At 33.2% G+C, this 16,588-nt stretch overlaps 1 long non-coding RNA gene across 1 annotated transcript in view; it reads right to left on the bottom strand.

Annotated features, from left to right (window-relative positions):
• Positions 1-353: 353 nt before the first annotated feature.
• LOC150109472 (uncharacterized) overlaps positions 354-16,588 on the bottom strand; it is a 31,414-nt gene continuing 15,179 nt past the window's right edge. The window contains exons 2-3 of the long non-coding RNA XR_016550396.1: positions 12,055-12,089; positions 354-489 (exon numbers count right to left, since the gene is read on the bottom strand). This is a non-coding gene — a long non-coding RNA (uncharacterized LOC150109472). The remainder of the gene's footprint in view (positions 490-12,054; positions 12,090-16,588) is intronic.

The following is a 16,588-nucleotide window of genomic DNA, read 5'->3' as shown; positions in this document are numbered from 1 at the left end:
TTCAATCTCTCTGGAATTTGCTTTCTGTCTACTTTAACTTGCCGTTGTTTATTTCTGTATACAATCTAAGCATTATTTTGCTCTTATGTTACCCATATGAAGCATACCGCATCCCTTGATAACTCTAAATGAAATAAGTCCAATTACAATATTTAGATATCTTAAATTGCACGGATTGGCCTATCAGCCGGCCTTTCTCTAAGAAAAAATGCGTCATCTTTCGGTTTAGAATGATAAGCACTTCTAAGTATTTGTGAAGTGCTTATCGCTCACTGTGAAACTGCAACAAAAAGATTTTGATAATTTTGCATGCTTGAAAAATAAATAAATAAATAAAACGAAAAGACCTTTAAGACAATCAAGCCCCTTGACTGGATCTTCAAAGCTTTTGACGATAATCTTTATCCTTTTCTATTCTTATGATATGATAACTGCAATCACGTAATTCAGAAACCGAAGGTCAAAACAATGTCGATTTGCTTGTTTGTACTGTAATAAAAGAAATTCTTCATTAAACCGTAAACCATTCTTTTCGATAGATATTCACTTTTGAAATTAATGTACGAGTAGTATTATAATAATAAGAAGAATAAGCTATATTCATATATCAGTCACGCTGATGTTATGATCGCGTGTTCGCGAAACTAATACTTTGTTAAGGATGGTACTACATTTCAGTGTCAATCATATGATAGAAATATAGCCAATAAATACTGTTACAGTAAACAAGACAACATATCATTCTGTCTTGAAGAATGTTTTCAAATAAACATAATGTGCAAGTCAGAACAAAATTTAAAAAATCTTTCCCCTTTCATTTATAGTAATCTCATGGCGGGTTATAGAGTAATTTAAGAATTTTATTTATTAATTTTTTTATTTCTATTCTTATTGATTGATTTTTTATTTCCATTTTTATTTATTGATATTTTATTTCTATTTTTATTTATTTATTTTTGTCGTTAACATAATAGTGATTTTTGTGTTATTTATTTTATTTTTTAAAGGATGTTCTATAGAGCAAGTCTCTCAGTTCAATTATCTTGGTAGTTGTGTAACTGATATTGGTAAAGCGAGAAATGAGGTCGGGAGAAGGTTAGAGGTGGCTTCAGGAGTGTTCAAAAATTATGGAAAGACAGTGGAATATCAGTAAAAACAAAACTTAAGGTCTATAATAGTCCATGTCTCTCTCTCTCTCTCTCTCTCTCTCTCTCTCTCTCACACACACACACGCACACACTTGGTTTATGGAGCTGAGAAAACACAGACATTGTGTAAGTGTTAATTGGCAATTCGATGCTTTTGATCAACGGCGTAAGGAGTATTATTGGAGTAAGATGGTTTGACTTTGTGAATAATGATAAGGCATATCGGAGGAGTGGTCAGCCACCTGTTAGCAGTCTTATACATTGGTTTCCATAAATTAAGTTTAGAACGCGAAGAACCTTTATAAGGGTTTTCAAGTGAGAGCGGTTGGGTATCCATCTTGGAAAATCAGGGGTTTCATCCCGATTCTGCTCGTAAAATGGTATTTTATCGATAATTTGCTTAGATTATTACTGACAGGGCTCCAGAAATATGACTTAAACCTATTAGCCAAAGGAAAATCTTACTCGCCCAAGGTATCTCCGGCCTACTTTATATAAATATTGTTATAGGTGATTTTTTTCTTAAAAAAAAAAAAAAAGATTTAGTTAACAAAAGAAAGTAACGTATTCTTTACATTACGCGTAATTATACAGAAATAGGCTTATCTTTAATGTGGGTTTAAAATGTATGCCATAACACTGCTCATCGCAACTCAGTTTGTGTGTTCTTTCGTTTATTGTTTATAATGAAGGGTGAGTTTATATAAATTATCCATAAGCTATAAATTAACAGGAAAGACAATAAAATTTACGAAACAAGAAAATAGGTGGCACTCGACTCGACATGTAGCCAGACTCACTTTTCACGATGCACTGAGTCACATGATCTGGTTTTCGACTTGCCTTTGCAAGATAATTATATTTAAAATAATAACAATAATAACCGCATTAAAAAGAATCTGCGTTATATAAAATTATCAAGCATTTAATTACACTACAGTTATACAGGTTGTGAAGTGTGAAAATAAGCTTAGGACAATGCTATATTGCGATATATTATAATTGTGCACCTGATTAAGATGTAAAGGTATCAGAAAAATAAGATATATAGTGCACTACAGTATTTAAATAGTTTGTGCCAATTTTCATTTTTGTGTTGTTAATTACAGATTTATTTTGCTAATGAAATTATATTGTAAGAAAAGTACAATTTTTTTTAAAGAATAGAATATTTTATTTAAGAATTTTTAATATGAAACATGTCTTATATCTATTTAATATTTATTTAAACTTAAGTCAATGTAATTTACTATAGTGAATATATTGAGCATAAAAATCTACATGACAATAATATATAGTATGAACGTTTCAATAAAATTGTTTCATTTAAAATCAATTTTAGCTATAAAATATCGATGTATTATAATAATCTTATTAAATAAAAGATTATTTTTCATTAGAAATTAGAACAACATTTTATATTATAGATGATATATTTTAACACCATTTAGTTTTGCATATTGCATCAATATACAACATTTGGAAAGGAGAGTCCTTTGACGCAGGACGTCCTGCATCCTTTCCAAATATTGTTTGGAAAGGAGTCTCCTTTCCAAACTTTCAGACTCTCCAAATTTTCCTTTTTTTCGTATGCTGAAGTTTTTCTACATAGGATTAATCTTTCGCCTTTTTATTTTTATAATGAGCCTTCGTAAGAAATTTTTGTAGCCCCTAATAGGGCTAAATATAACTAAATCAAACAAAAGACCCGGCGAATGCCAACATCGAGTGGTCCTCGGTCCGTTTTAGGGCGGGACAGTTTCCACTTCTTTTTTTTTTTTTCATTGTTTTTATTCATTTAATGCTTTTTTTTTGTTTTGTTTTGTGGTTATAGATAATACTAACATTCCTTTTATCTTCCATATAAAAATAACAGGAAATATCTAAAAATGAAGATGTGAAACATAGCTAAGGAAAAACAGCTATTTCATGAATAGAAGTTTCACAGTTATAGAAACATCGTGAGAAGTTGTTCGTCTTTTTGAGGAATGAAAAAATCAGTTTCTGTATTAAAATAAAAACATTTCACCAATGCTTGAGATTAATTAGAAAACTTAAGTTCATTAAGATTAATATTATTCTAAACAAAGAAATCTGGCCTAGAATTTAATATTATCAAACAGTGAAAGCATTTTTTTAAAAAAAAATAATAAGATATTCTCGTTTTTATTAGCTAGAATGATTAATGCTGTTTCTTAGACGATCTTCGATAAGACAAAATATCGTCTAATGAACAACATTTAAGAAACAAATGAAAAATGGTCTAGTTTTTATTTATTCCAAACACTGAACAATAAATAAAATGTTAACACCAGAAAACGAACAGTAATTCTTGTAAATGAGCCGCATAATGCGATCAAGATCTACTAGAAATCATTATCCAAGCAGACGATGAACTCGCTCTTCAGCTTTTATCGAATAGCAATTGATTTCTTGTAGTCGCAGTTCCGTTTTTTTTTTTTTTTTTTTTTTTTTTTTACAATCTTTTGCTTCGGTCCTTTAAATGTAACGCAGCAGAACCAGTTTTGAAAAACTTCAATAAGACAAGAGTAGAAGAAAGATCAACATTCTTTGATATTTAAACCAGGAATTTCAAACTCGCAGCCTTTCATTATTTAAGTATGCGAGAATTTTCTTTCTATTAAGTATGTAATATTTTCCTGTTATTAACTTGTCTCTTTTATGTTTTCAATAGAAAAAAAAAAGTACTTTTTGTTATGGTACCTACTTATTATAAGTGCTTCGATTCTATTACAAGCACTATTTGGTCATACGGTGATTGCTTCGATTTGACAATCGCATTGGCACAAATAGGTGGCGTAACAAAAATTATTTTTTACTCATGAAAGAAAGAAGAAAGGCAAGTTTATAATAATAATAATAATGTACTGTATAATTTTTCAACAGAAATATGGTTTGACACTAATTTTATTTTATGACAAATAATTCACAGCTAAGAATGTTAAGTAATTTAAAATTCGAAATATTCAATTAAGATAGGATGCGGGTTTGTACCGAGATAATACTTTAGATGATAATATATATTGGGAGAGAGGAATAAACAGCACGCGAGCCGCTTATTGAAATCACCACGGTGGCTTGTGCATATTTGATCAACGTATTTCTTACTCATTATATCATCTTTTTTTTTTTTAATTTAAACATGTACACATAGACACATCACAAGACCGTCATGTTAATGCCGAATTAGATATAAATTATACTTAGACTTTGTTTAATCTGTTCTACAGCCATACCAACTATCTAATTCCATCTTAAAGTGGCAGAAATTCACTTCTTTTATAACCCGTTGATGAAAGCCGGTTCCACATCCACTGGTGTCCAAAAACTAAGGACGGACTGCATTTTTACCTGCATATCAAAATATCTTCATGACTACAGCCAAATGTGGGAATAAATTTATTGCCAGCATACTAATGAATTATATTACACAAAAAATGTGTTGTAAATATCGTACAAATTAAATTGCAATACTTTTTTTTGACAAAAGTTACAAATTTGCAAAACACTATGTGGAGAGAATTTCAGTATGGAATATATCCACCCCGAAATGAGAAGCAACTCTCGCAACCTCTTACCATGCTTAGCACCAAGTGATTCAGGAGTTCTTGAGGCAAAGTGGCGCACTCCTCCTTCAAAGCAAGGATAAGGCCTTGTTTGTTTTCTGGAGGAGAATTTCGAGCAACAATGCGTCTCCATATTGCGCCCAAACGTGTTCTATGGGACCGAGATCTGGGGAGTATGCTGGCCACTCGATTCGATTAATATCCTCGGTCTCCAGAATTATCTCCACTGCTCGTGTACGATGGTGTGACACTGTCATCCTTAAAAATGAATTCTTCGCCTACAGCATCACGGAACAATCGAACTTGACGTTGAAAAACTTTGTTGCAATATCGTTCACCAGTCACAATCCACAGTCCCTTTTTCCAGCACTTGTAGTTCGGTACGTTCATTAAGCATAATACCTTCCCACACCATGACCCCAGCACCGCCGTATCTATCCCTTTCAAAAACATTCTCACGGTGATAAGCAGCACCACTTTCACACCAGATCAAGTATCGTCTAGAATCGGAGGAAAGATAAAACGACTCTCATCTGTAAAGAGTACATTAGTCCATTGATGTTTTGTCCGATTTTTTTATGGATGCAACACCACTGAAAATGCTGTACGATGAGCTGTGGATAAAGGGACGCAGATGTCTTGCTACAGTTTGTCGAGATATCCACGTACCTGAGCTTGAATGGAGCCGACTTGCAAGCTGGTCTGCCGTGGTGTGTTTCGCTATTATAACCAAAAATCTGTCTCATACCCCGTGATAAAGCGAGTGCAATCTCTTAGCAAACGTCTGGAACACATTCCACTGGTTTTAAACGCTGCCTCTAGCCTGTATACTACGCTATGTGAGATTCCAAACTCTCTGACAATATTTGTTATTCTGCGGCCTTCTTCAAGCTTTCCAATAATTCTTCCCCGCGTGAAATCATCTAGATTCTAGATCAGGGAGTCTCAACCTATGGTACGCGGTGGTACGTGAGTCACTGTCTTACTGGTACATCTAATATCTTGAATTAAATATAGTGGTACGCCACTAGAAAAGGTTGAGAACCCCTGTTTTCTTGATATCTATTAGACATTACAGGACATCCAACTTCGCAACTTTATTCCTTCGCGAGAAGAGCTTCCTTCAAACACAATTCACTTAGCGCAGCCTTTTGCCTTTTAACCTGTTGTGTGCTACCTGTGATCCCTTTGCGCGCGATTCGAAAACTTGAATGTGTACCCTCTTTCCATTCGAAATCGTCAGTGAAACAAATTGCCACAAGCTGATTCGTCTGCTGAATTTGCGGTTGTAATCTTCAGAAATAATTTTCGTCCTTAGGTTTTGGACACCAGTGTATTTTCTACAAGAATATATATAAAAAAAATGGCTTTCGTGTATTTGTTCTAACTTCTTCATGAACTTTTTATAGGGTCTGGTTTAGCCGAATGAGCAAACTCTTTCACCTATCACATACATATGTGCCCTGAATTAATTTATAAATTTCAACGAAATCTCTCTCTCTCTCCTTTTAGATAAATTAGTCAGATTGCCTCTCACAATCAGAATTCTCACAATTACCTCGATACATTCCCTGTATGCACTTTTAGTCAATCTTCTCTGAATACCCTCGATTTCCTTGTCATACATCAAAAATCTTCTTAAGTAAATCTGGGAACCATAATCCAATATTGTCTGACTAATATACGTATCATTACATCCTTTCTCGTACAGGTTTTTTTTTTATTAATCCCACAATCTGTCGAGCTTTGCTGCTTGTCTTACCAACGATCCATGAACTTACATTCCTATCCATAAAAATATTCAAAACCAGCTTATTCATTTTATATCCAATTTATCTAACATGATCTTCTTACCGAATAGGATATACTCGCATTTGTTCAGATCAAATCTTAAACATCACCTCTCCTTTTCCACTCTTCCAATGTCTTAAGATCAATCTGTAAAGAACTTAGATCATCTGAATAATTGACTACTCATCCCAACTTTAGATCATCAGCAAAGAGAGCAATTCTACTCTTAATATATGAACCTAAATCATGTGTGAATATTGTAAACCAAGAATCCTAACACCGAACCTTGTGGTATATTCCTCCTAACAACGTAGCTCTTTGAAGTTGCACCTCCTAAACACCACTTCCTGTCGTCTATCAGACAACCAGATGATCATCAACCTGTTTGGTCCATTATAAGTAGTCTCTTATGTGGAACTCTATCAAAGGCTTTGCTAAAATCAAAATAAATCACATCAGTGCTATGATTTTGGTCTATTTCCGAATCTCCATAAAAAGTACGCAGGTTTGTCGTAATGAAACCACTGTGCTGTGCACAACAAGTGATTCCTGTCAAGACTATCCTACATATGACTCCTAATTAATTTTTCTATTCCTTTATCAATAACATAAAGAGGTCATACTGGTCGATCATTCTCCACTTTATGTGACGACCCACTCTTATAAAATAACCCTTTCAAATTTCAATTCAAGAGGAACTATTCCTAATCTTAAACACGTTGAAGATAATCAGAAATGGATTAATTAGACATACGTCTGTTTACTATCAAAAGAGAAATATCGTCCATACCTCCGACTACATCAGTTGCCAAGTGCTTTAAGATATCAATTTTCTTCTCTTGTATTAGTAAATTCATTAGTAAATTTTATCCTTCAAGTTGTAATTTCTGTTCCGATAAGTATTCACATAAACTTTGCACTTGGAAATATACTTAATAAATTTGCAATCGTAGCTGGATGTTGAAAATCCAGCTTCAAAATTCTAGAATCAGTTCTAGAATAATTGTGTTCGTTTAGACTGTGTCCATCATAAATTCTGGGATGATTCAGAAGACCATTAATATCCATAGGTTTCTTGAATTAGCAGTAACCGAATATTATAAAAATAACTAAAAAAAAATCAGGTCATATTGCAACAATCAGAAAAATTCACTCAACATACGCAGACTTACAGAAATATCGTAATTGATAATACATTTAATAATGCATTACAAAAATATATCATTTTAAAATATCGAATGATTTTAGATCTGTAATGTTTATCTTTGTGCTACATTTCAAGTATTTAGCTTTAGAAATCGAGCAACTTGTACAAACTAAACGAATTACTAGAAACTGATCAAATATTTAACATAAAAGTGAAACATCATTAATTTTACACCAACTACCTTTGTAGCAGAAACAGTTTTCTGTTTTTACTTTCCGCTTTTTTTAATCGATTATCCTTTTACGTTTTCCTATGATGCAGAAGACATTCCAACTATTGTTTAATATCCGGATGTCTTGCATTTAGCAAATAGCACTAAAAGTTTCGTCATGAATAATGAAGTTGTTCATCGCCAATTTGGGCGTCACAGACTCATGATGAAGAAAGAGCCTTTTGATAAATGCAGTTTAGTCTAATTCATGGAATCGTTAATCCTAGTCTCTTCCAGAATAGAAGCCTAATTACAGGCTGAATAATAGCTGTTCATTGTCTAGGAATAACGCTAGTTGACGAGGATAAAACATTAAATATTTTAAATAGCGCAATAGAACACGCTTCAGCAATATCAGCCAAGTGCTAAAAAAAGCAGTAGATGAAACTGACGTGCATTTAGGGAGAGTTGTTTAGAGTGATATAGCATGACTAAAATTCCCGGAAATAATAATTTTGGTATTTCCGGTGCTTGGTGTAGCAATGTTTTGATACCATAATGCTATCGCACTAGAAGAAAGACCTTTTACACGAACAAATACAGGAACTCTTTCAAGGCCTTTATGTAGTCAGTTCTAGAGTTAGTCGATCCCTGGTAGATGTAAGTAGGGATTTCTATAGAAAACCGGGGTTTTATTCCCACATCTCAGAAAACTGCACTATTTCAGACAACAATACACACTGCGAGTGTTGCGATTTAGGATCATGAGATGGCGGCAGTTTGTCATATATTGGTCCCGATGCCTTCAAAATATCAGGTAGACATTGATTCGGCTATCGTTGACAGCTAAGAGTAGAAACAGACTTTTAAAGTTACTTAGGACTAAAAACAACTGCGCCTACTCCGTTAGAGAATTTAAAAAATGGCGTCCAAAGATTTATTTATTTTTATTTCTTAGTAGAAAAAAATCAGCTAAAAAATAACTTTATATTCTCCAATATTGGTTTAAAAAAATCATATTAGTGAAAATCGCCTTCTTTCGTTCGCGATTTTCTGCTCACTTTAAGGTCTAATATAAACCAAGCTAGTCATCACGGTTGCATGTATAGCCATGCGGTTCAATAGGCATCATACCTTTGCGTACGTTTCTTCATGCATGGCTTACACGATCATTCTCGTTGCTATCCTATAATTGAGTAATTCGCTTATAATCATGAAGACTTATGTGACTTTTTTTTTTCTTTCCCACTTTGGAATAAGCGAGGATTTTGACCATTTACATTGAAACATAAACCTCTCCTCCGCACATCCTCGCTGAAAGATGTGCGGTGATTTGAATCAGTAATCTGATGTGATTCTTCTATAGATTGAGTTTCGTAATTGTTCCGAATTAAGCCTAATTTACACGTGCTTAACGATTAGCATTGCGTTGTTAATAAAGATGACAATATAACTGAGAATTATTTGTGTTATTTCAAAAAAAAAAAAAAAAAAGGTATTTCTTTCCTCTTTAGAAATATCTCTGGATATTTTTATTGTAAAAATATTAAATTGTTGATATAAATATTTTGTATAATAAATACAAAATACAAAATATATATACCAAGTATTTATACAATATAATAAATAAATCAACTAACGCCTTTTATTCCCTTATAGGGAGTAGGCGAGGCCTTTTTAACCCTATCTAGCTTATGGAGACTGAGTGGGCAGTTCAATCTCCACCGGCAGCCAATCAGAGATAGCTGGACCATGTCTATCACTAATTATAGCAGCCACCGATGAGATGAATATATCACCGTAAAAATATTCGATTATAAAAAATAAAAATAAATAAATAAAAACCTTAATCTCTTGATAAGAAGTGAAAGAGTTTTGAAGCCCATTTGTATGTTGCGACTGTTCACTGAGCTAAATACGTCACTTGAATAATTCAACGAGTTCTCATTAACTTAACTGCATCAACGCATTATTTGTGTGCATTTCTGTGGGGAAAAGTTCAATCTATTCCACGGACTCTATCTCCCCGATGTTCGCTTCACTATATGCTTTGCATCTTATTTATTTATTATTATTATTTGTTTTTTAACGGTACCGGTCCAAAGCATATATTTGTGATGTACTTTCTGCTTTTAATTGCCTCTCTTATTCCTTCAATTATTTGTCCGTTTGACACAAAGTCACTGCACTTTCATTCAATCGACATTCCGGAATTTCAGACTATTTTAAAGCTTAATGCTAAATGCCAGCTAGCTTCTAAGATTTCTCTTCAGGAAACGTGGTAGAGTGTGCTCCTAGAATAATCTCAGCAGTTAGCTGGCATTTAGCAGGAACTATTTTATTGACATTATGTTGCACAGTGGTTGTTAATGATGTTACGGTATTGGTCAAATTTCAGAGGGGAACGCTATTTACATTATCGACAATTAAAATAAAAATGTCAGCCAAGTAGACGCTTTTAAATTATAGCCAACTTCCTTCTCCTCAGTATTGCTTACTTTTTTTTTACATAAGACATATATTCTTTATGAGATATCAATTTTTTTTAATGAAGAATTTATAATAGTCGACAAATAATTAGCCCAAAACAGCTACCGATAAATCATCACAGTGTCTATTGGCAGCTTATTTCGTTCACTCACCACACGCTATGAAAAGAATCTTGCATTGAGCTTCCAGGGATGATCCTGTTCTTTCGTCCACCTGCCATGAACTGCAACATTTCTGACGTTTATATACTGCAAGATCCTTTCATTAGCTTATATGTTTCCAGTATGTCTCCTTTCTTCTTTCTATTACAACTTTGAAAGCCACACTTCTTTAGTCATATGTCTTCATATGCAAAGCTCCACAATCCAGAAATGATTTTGGTCAGATGGTGCTGGATCTTTTCAACTGCTTCCTCGTCTTCGTGGAACACAGATGAATCTGAGTACAGTAATCCGATGAGATCTTATCGCGACCTTGTAAAGTGGGAGAATAACTTCCTAATTATATGAAGAGCCAAAGGCTTCAATTCATCCCTTTAACTTAAATAAGTTAAAGGGATGTAATATCCCTTTAACTTATTTAAGTTAAAGGGATATGTAATATCCCTTTAACTTATTTAAATTAAAAGGATATTACATCCCATATTGTTTCTTAGCCGAATAAGAAGAAACTCAAGGAGTTTCATGCCGAATATAGAAACTATATATAAAGTTCGGCGATTCCAAGCGTAAGCAAATACCTGGATACTGCAGCAACTGACCCTTTAGGTATTTCAAGCTGAGGCAACTCATATCAAAGGTGGAGCAAGATCCGATCACTATTCTTGATATTTACCCATAATGTGAACTTAAATCCTAGGAGCTGTGTTATTGTTCTACATTATGAGAGAAGGTCACTACCCAGACCGGTTTCAACCTTTATTGAGGTCTCATCAGTGAGTAGGTAGACCTAGTTAATAATACCAAATTTGTAGCGAACAGAACTTACATCCCTTCTGTGAGAATTGCCAAGAGGTGTCCTAATAAATTACTAATTATATGAAGAGATAATTAGTAACTTATTAGGACACCGGTCTGGGTAGTGACCTTCTCTCATAATGTAGAACAATAATACAGCTCCTAGGAGCTAAGTTCACATTATGGGTAAATATGGATAAACATCAAGAATAGTGATCGGAGCTTGCTCCACCTTTGACATGAGTTGCCTCGGCTTGCACTACCTTAAGGGTCAGTTGCTGCAGTATCCAGGTATTTGCTTACGCTTGGAATCGCCGAACTTTATATAGTTTCTATATTCGGCATGAAACTCTTTGAGTTTCTTATTCGGCTAAGAAACAATATGGGATGTAATATCCCTTTAACTTGAATAACTTCCTTTTTCATACTAGTTAGTGTTCTCTTCAAACATTGCAGTTATTTGATGCGAAGCAGTCTGTTATCCACTGTTATCAACTTTTTGGAGTGGATAATACATATTTAAATATAGCTAATCTGTTATTTCCTAAGCAAAAAAGAAGAGATGGTTACTCAAATCGATATATAATAATTTAATCTTGAATTAAATTTAAAATTCATACAATATTTTGCATATAATTGTAGTGCTGTTAGCTTTAAACATACAAAATATATTATAAATTATAATCCAATGTAATTGTGCAATATAAATATTTGTTCTGCTTACTATTTGCTCTGCTTATCAATTGGAGTTGGTATCTCCTAAAGAAAAAACAAAAAACGTTTTCTTACATTCTTTAATTAGAAACGGGTCACAAGACATCGAAAAAGGAAGTATGTACGTAGTTAGCAAACTAATATGATTAAAATAAAGTCTGTTGTTCTTTTTCAAGTTAATATTAGACTTAATGAGTTACAGTGGAATAATAATTGGCTTTCAAATCTAACCAAGGAGGATAACGTCTGCTATAGTATTGCGATCACAAGTAAACTGCGCTTTTTAAAGGCACTTTAGGCTTGTAAATGATCCAGGAAGTTCAGCTTATCACAGAAGTGATTTTAACAGGTTTCTTTTTCGGCCTGGTAGGAAAAAATCCATAAGCCACGCGGGCGAAATATGTAAATAAACTTGAAGATTCATATATATATATATATATATATATATATATATATATATATATATATATATATATATATATATATATATATATATATGCTTGACTTTACTATTGTTCTGTTATTTGTTATAATGTTAATCGTTTCCTCCTTCAACAATATTTTGTCTTTCATTACAAAATTCAATTTCTAAAGTGGAATTACAAAAGAAGGACTATGTAGTTTCTCTGAAGATAAACTATACGTCCCATTTCTGTCCCCTGGAAAGATGTTACATAGCATCCACTTCAGCACTGATTATAATGATTTTTCACAAATATCTTCTGATCGTACCCCTGTTCTATAATTGATTTGCTCTACTGTCAGAGTGGATAGCAGAGACGCTATCCACTCGGCTAACTACGCTTGGCCGATACTGTAAATACAAGTCCTTAATAAGAAGTTAATATTTTGATAATGATCTACATTCTTTCGAGTGTTCCGATACTTTTGGGAACTTAGTATATATGATTTAGTGAAACGTGCATATGGAAATTTGTTGGATTCTTTAGAATTATTGCCGAAGCAACGAAGGCTACGAGATCCATGCATTTATTGGAGTTAATCAACTTCTAAATAAAACTGCGCAGTTTTTTTTTTTTTTTTTTTTTTTACATTTTTCAGTTAGCTACGTCTCTGTCAATTATGTCTTTTAAGTTCATGTGTTTTCAGGCTGGTTTTTATATTATGCAGGATATCAAACTCGAGTTTTTTTAAGAGGGAAAACTTTTTCAATTCCCTTCTCAAGGTAACTGATCTCCAGTGAAATATTCTTTATAAAGGGTACTCGCTTCCTATATGGGAGACTCGCACCAATGTCTTTGAAACCAAATTGTAAATGCGAAGTTTGCTCGTGACTATCCTATGGAAGCCTAGTTGCAAACTTCAATTGAAAGTGATAGTCGACGTCTAGAAATGATGAACTGAAAAGGTTAAAAATTCATTTTCATGAACATGGAGTACTTAAAAACGAGTTCAAACGCGTCTTAACTGGTTCAGTATTTTAACCAATGAACAGAACCACAACTATAACAGCCTTGTTCAATGCCATCGAGGCGAATTATACCTAATTTGATGATTTTTTTTTTTTTTTTTTTGCATATCCTAAAAAAATTAGCATTTCGACAAATGCTGTTGTCGTGACGTCTATTTTCTTGTTATGTTCTAAATCCGCCATCTTGGTTCAAGTCACTCTTATCAATATAATAACTAATTACAAATTGATCACCGATCCAAAAGTAGGGAAATTTATAATTATACTGCGCCACCCTATTTTTAGATTAGTCTATATAAAATAGTAGGATCAATTCTTAATTAAGTTAGCAGTCTCCTCATTTATTTAGGCCGAATTATTTACTATTCCACTTGGGGTTCCTGCAAGATTCGAATATTTATGAACGGTGCAATAAAAAGGAATTCAGGCAAACACAATATTTAGATTAACAAAATAAAACATTTAATATATGATATATATAACAAATACAAGAATTCTGCTTTAAAATGAAACAATACAATCAACTTAATACATCTTGCTAAGTCACTCATGCCAATTCAATGTTCTAACTTTCACATACAATTCACAGTTTCAAAATCAAGCTTTCTTAACTCAAGTTAATAAAACGAAACTTCTTATTTAATCAGTCTCCACATATCTATCAGCTGTACTTAATGTTTAAATTCACAGGAAGCACTGATCAAGGTAGACAATATTCCAAGCAATCTTAATTCGGACTTTGAACTTCGAGGATATGTTAATGTTAGAATAAACAAACAAGTATGACTACTCTTACCAGATACAATCTTCAATACATCAATTAATTGTGAGCACACTTATGAATTAACTTATTTACGTTAGCGGAACACATTAATAAAAATTCTCCAACGATTTAACTGAACTACTGTTAATCGCGCTTCACTACTCAAAAAAAAAAAAAAACATCAATAAGGCACTGATATCTTTCCTTGTTTACTTTTCTCAAACTAGTTAATTTCAATATAATTCTTCTCAGGGCAACATAGAATTAAGACGTAATCCTAGACTAACTGGAACTAATCAGAATTTTCCACTGAATGTCCAGTTCCTTATTTATCCGGTTACGGCATTAATTTTCCTTTACAACACAGCTGACTTCACTTGCAGCTAAGTATATGATTCACTATGTTTTGGCTCACTTCTAAACATTATTCTCATGAATTTCTGCCCTAGAGAACTTATAATTTTCTTCCACTTCCTTTGCTTGTGTCCTACCTTCCTTCCCGCTCCGCAAAAACTTCCTCTCTTCTCTCTAATTAAAAATCTTCTATTATATTTTTTTCTCCTTTCAGTCCGAAGGTCACGCTCTCTTCGACTCGTGCTTGTTTATTTCATGCGTCTCCATGACAACAAATGAACGCAAACATTTCGCTAATGTAATACAATGCTCTACTACTACATGAGTGATTACATAAACGTTAAATTTTCACAAATAAGAATAAACAGAATATTTGAGCTACTTAATCAGCTTTTTCATTACTTATAGAATTAATTATAATAATACTTTTCGTTACATCATATATATTTTAGTTATCATAAATTCTGCACATATTATTGCTTAATAAATTAATAGTAGGTTAAGTTTAGAATAAATATTTAAATAGTAATCCTAAATTAAGGAATAATAAATAATTTTTATACAAATCATGATTGATACATAATAATCAATGTTAAATGTGAATGGAAAAAAATAAATTACACAACGTAGTTTCATTCACAATTTAACACTCTCAACAAGGACTAAACGAAAAATTCTGCAAATTTCATTTTTCGTGTAAATCACATTAATCCGATACTTTATTTTTTTTTGGAAGAGCTCTTATCTAATCTGATGCTTCCAAATAGTTCATGAAAAATTTGTAAAACAAAGTACATTAAATTTACTAAATAAAACTACCCGTGTGGGGACACCTGTAACCCCCATCGGGCGCGTTCACTGGTGGCGGATCGGGGAATGCTCGTCATAGTTTACTATGAAGGGTAGGAGGGAAATAAAATACCTCTCGCGGACCAACAGGATAGCACTTCCCTCATAGGCCGGTCTGGGGACCTCGAAGGTGGCAGCCCCACCATCATATTCGGGTGCTGAAGGCTAATCCCCTGCACACCTTAAAATTTCACCCATTAAAAGAAATAACAAAGAGATAGCCGAACTGCCTAAATGGTTAACGACAAAGCGAGGAAAAGGTACGTGCGATACGGAACATGGAACGTTAAAAGTCTACATGGAAAAGATAACGAATTAATAGATGAATTTAAAAAATCAAGATTGGATCTGCTAGCAGTCACAGAAACAAAAAAAAAAGGTCAAGGTTGCCAGAAAATGAAAGATGGGTATATACTTTTCTATTCAGGGGTAAACCCAAGAGAATGGGGAAAACAAGGAGTAGCTTGCATAATTAAACCAGATCTCAAAGAATATATTACTAAATGGCAACTAATAAACGAAAGGTTGTTGACAATCACTATAGATTTTAAATCAGACAACCAAGTATTCACTGTAATTGTTGCATACGGCCCAAACGATAATGCTAATAAAGAAATTAAAGATGAATTCTTCGAACTCTTACAAAAAATAATTGAAGAAGTTCAAGGGCGTATCATACTACTAGGAGACCTTAATGGCCGGGTAGGGAATCAAGTAGATGAGGAAACGAAACAAGTGTTGGGATCACAAGGAGAAATAACCCGGAATAATAATGGAGAAAGAATAATAAATCTTTGCCTTACAAATAATTTAGTAATAGCGAATACTATGTTCAAGCATAAAGAAATCCATAAGTTTACCAGGGAAGAGCCCAGTAGAAACGAAAAATCTATAATCGACTACGCCATCATAAGCAGATCGTACTGGAAGTATGCAAAAAATGCAAGAGTCTACAGAGGTCCTGAAATAGGCAGTGACCACTACTTATTAATATTGGAAACAATCCATAAAATAAAAGTTGAAAAATGTGGAAAAAGTAGCAAGGAAATAAATGTTAAGATAAAGAGCTACAAATTAAAGAAAGAAGAAACAGCCATTGATTATAAAAGTAAAATAGAAGAGAAGATGAAAGAAGTAGAAAAAGAG

Source organism: Typopeltis vanoorti, chromosome 2 (genome assembly GCF_054136105.1).
Source record: "Typopeltis vanoorti isolate ZY-2024b chromosome 2, IOZ_Tvanoo_1.0, whole genome shotgun sequence".
Classification (NCBI taxonomy): Eukaryota; Metazoa; Arthropoda; class Arachnida; order Uropygi; family Thelyphonidae; genus Typopeltis; species Typopeltis vanoorti.
The sequence above is the reverse complement of the archived record's forward strand: the minus strand, read 5'-3'. Positions and strand labels throughout refer to the sequence as shown.